This window comes from Bremia lactucae, linkage group LG15 (assembly GCF_004359215.1).
Source record: "Bremia lactucae strain SF5 linkage group LG15, whole genome shotgun sequence".
NCBI lineage: Eukaryota > Oomycota > Peronosporomycetes > Peronosporales > Peronosporaceae > Bremia > Bremia lactucae.
Window position 1 is genome coordinate 75,120 of NC_090624.1, and position 4,091 is coordinate 79,210.

Consider the following 4,091-nt stretch of genomic DNA (forward strand, 5'->3'; position numbering starts at 1 on the left):
CTTAATTAAGGAATTCCAAGATGTGGCATGTAATAATCCACCATCTGTTTTACCTCCGAATAGAGGTGTACGTCATGAAATTGACTTAGTTCCGGAAACCAAATACTGTGTCACAAGACAATGGCCTTTACCAAGGGAGCAGTGTGACGTCATTGACGATTTATTCCGTGCTAAGCAAGAGGCTGGAATGGAACGAGAGAGCAAATCTCCTCATTCGACACCGAAATTTTGTGTCAAAAAGCCAAATGGTAAATGGCGCAGTGTACATGCTTATAATAAGCTTAATGCTGCCACTATACCAGCACAAATCCCCATTCCTAGGAAGGATGTTCTTCAGAACAATATGGCGGGATGTACAATGTACAGTGCATTGGACTTATTCGAGTGATTACTACCAATTGCTCATGCGAGCTAGTGATATCCCGCTTATAGCGATTAGCCCCCGAGCGGCATGTTATGGGAGTGGCTAGTTATGCCACAAGGGCTTTCCAACGCCCCGGCAACATTAATCGTCTAGTGACGCAACTGTTTCGCCCTCATGGAGGTTATGCACAGACTTATTTCGATGACATTTTTGTCCATAGTCGTGCGGAGCAGGGTCGGTCGGATATGGAAAACCAATTAGACCATTTGCGAGCAGTGCTCGAGTGCATGCGCACGAGCAAATTGTATGCCAATGCATCTAAATGCATTTTTGGCGCAGACGAAACTCCTTTTTAAGGATGCTTCATTGGAAAGCGAGGCCTTCGAGTAGATCCCGCTAAGGTAAAAGCCATATTAGATTGACCGGTTCCTAAAAACCAAAAGGATTTGCGTAAATGGTTGTGTCTCGCCAATTATTTACACAAATATAGCGAAAATTACGCTGATATGGCTAGGCCATTATCTAATCTCCTTAAAAGGATACATAATGGTGCTGGACTAGCACCGAAAATAATGCTTTTCGAGCAATTAAGGATAGTTTTATCCATGCCCCGATTCTGGCACTGCCAAACCCAAATTGGCCTTTCAGTGTCATCTGTGACGCTTCGGATTTTGCCATTGGCAGTGCTATGTTACAAACAGATGTTGATGGGCGTGAACGTGTTATTGCGTTCGAGTCTAGACAGCTTAAAGCTGCGGAAAAGAACCACCCAGTTCATGACAAAGAAATACTTGCTATGAAGTATGTTATCGACAAATTGAGATTTCATCTACTAGGCTCTAGGCCATTTGTGATATATACAGATCACGCGTCATTACGGACGGCGACTAAGTCGCCCCATCTCTCACAGAGAATGGCCCGATGGCAAAAATTTTTTTGCGGAATACAACTTCGAGGTGAAGTACAAACCCGGTAAGCAAAATGCTTTGGCCGATGCGTTATCACGCAGGCCGGATTATGAGCTTTCTCATTTAACGACTATCTCGTCACCTATTCCTGAATTAATCCGTTGGTCTTGCACTAAGGATGAACAGTGTGTAGCTCTCCTACGAGCCTTAAAGAATTTGGATTCGGGTATTAAATTACCGGCACGTCTGCGTGCAAGGTTACATCGATTTTCTATCGATAACAACCTGTTGCTTTATTGCACAGACATCGCGGACCCTCCGCGCGTCGTTGTTCCTCATGATGAGGATTTGAAGTACCGGATATCTATGAGGCACACGATACTCTCCTTGGTGGTCATCTCGGTAGAGAAAAGACCTACGGCTCTATAAGCCAGAGTTATTGGTGGCCCAAACTTTATAAATGGGTCAGCACATATGTTCGCACATGTGAAACGTGCCAACGCGTTAAGCCCTCGGCACATGCTGCTGCGCCACTGGCGAGTCTTCCCGTCCCCATAGGATGCTGGGAGTCTAGTAGTATGGATTTTGTTTTTGGGCTACCCAAAGATTCAGCCGGTAACTCCGGTATAGTGGTCTTTGTTGACCGTTTGAGCAAAATGGCTCACTTAGCAGCCGTGCCGGATTCCATTGATGAAGAGGGTACAGCTAAGCTGTTTATCGATTGCGTGTTTCGACAACATGGTTTGCCAGCGGCAATTGTCTCTGATCAAGATCCCCGTTTCACAGGTAAATTCTCGAAATCAATTTCTCGAGTGCTTGGCATCAGGTTGGAAATGTCCACTGCGGACCATCCGCAGACCGATGGTCAAACTGAACGTGTCAATCGCGTCATTGAAGACGTTTTACGCAGCGTGTGTGCTCAGACACCAAAGCGCTGGAGCTCAATGCTCCCAGTAGTGGAATTTGCGTTAAATAACGCTGTTCATGCCTCTACAGGCTATACCCCGTTTTATAAACGGTCTTACTCACCCGCGCGTTCCACGAACGATACCACTGCGTGACTCAGGGCTTGGTGGGGGAGAATTGGCCGATAGGCTTGCTAATATCAGCCCTATTACCGTTCGGAAACAAGTAAGCGAGTTTCTCGCGACGCGATTTAGTGTCTTAAGACATGAAAGGGATACGATGGCTGATAGCCAAGACAAACAAAAAGAACAAGCAGATGCCAAAGGCAGAAGCTGTATTAATTCTTATATGGTCGGAGACCGAGTTTACTAAACGCTAAAAACCAACCTTCCAACTTGGTTTACGCGGTCTTCAAGACCAAATTGCGCCCGCGCTTTATTGGACCATTTACGGTCGTGGCCAAGAAGGGCCTAGCTTATACGCTAAACCTTCCCAGCAAGCTGCGTAAGCACCCAGTATTTTACGTTGGCTTGCTTAAGCCATGTCGGGACCCTTCCCACGTGGACATGAAGGCGCTTGCGCCGAGACAGGCGGTCGTGCCGCAGATTGCTGCATCCTCACCAGGATATCCAGCTGGCCCTCTAAACGAGGCTGCTGACGCTCCAGCGTCGAAAGACGGTCCCGAATCGCCTCAAAAGAGCTCTCAACCCTAGCAAGGACCTCACGAAGAAGTTGCACCTCGTGCCTTAGAGCATCAAATGCTTCCGCCAAAATTTCGGCCATCTCCCGCGCTGCTTGATGCGCGGGGGAACCTTCAGTTTCATGTGGAGAAACTTTAAAAGCGACGTCGTCGTAAGGGTCTATACCAGTATCTGGTGAAGTGGTTACGGTACCCCTTTTCTGAAAATCTTGGAGTTCGAGGTACCTCTTCGGCAAGATTGTTCGAACGCGTTGACGTTTTGAGCACCAAGCTCAGGGTGAACTCGCGTCAAACGACGCTTCCCACCGCTGGGATTAGGTGGATCTATAGCCTCATTCCCTCATCGTCGGGGAAGGTGCTAAGAGTCCGTGACTCACGCTTGATTGTCATAAGACAAAGGAATGGAAAACACAACCAAACGGTTAGCTGTTTAGGTTCCAACCTCAAAGAGGAAATGATGCGAATGTTGTCACTCGGTGTCATCAGTCTGATGGGGGAGGGTGTAATGGGGCACTATTGGTCGGAGAACCGTTATTGTGGTACATTCACTTTATGGGTAAAATACTCTTTTATCTAATTTAAAATTGATAGTTACTTCAATTCCATTTATTATGAATAACAAATGTGGTCGCCGCCAGATATAAATCTGGCGGCCAAATCTGTTTTAATTGGCTAGGGTAAGGTATTTAGACTTAAATAATTAAACTAAGTGCAAATCCCATTTTGATCTTTTAGGCGTTAAGTGCCTTTCTCCTACTAGAGACGTATTCATTGATTGTATTTTTAAGAGAAACATATTTTCGTCTATGGATCTAATGGATGAGTTTTATTAGATCTTTATGCGTGAACGGGACATCCCGTACACAGCAGTGAGCCCTCCCAGTGGGATGCTCTGGGAATGGCTAATAATACCACAGGGGATATGTAACGCCTCTGCAACATTCAACAGATGCTGTTGAGACCGGTGCGATAATTCGCACCGAGTTATTTTGACGATGCATTCGTCCGCAGCCGAGCCATGGACGGAAAGACGGACGTGGAAGTTCATAAAACTCACGTTTGTCAGGTTCTTACACTTATGCGAAAGCATAAGTTGAACACAAATCTTAGGAAGTGAATATTCGCTGCAAGCGAAACACCACTTTATGGGTGCTTCGTCGGTATCTACGGCGTGCGCCCTGATCCCGAAAAGATCAAGGCAATCACCGACTAG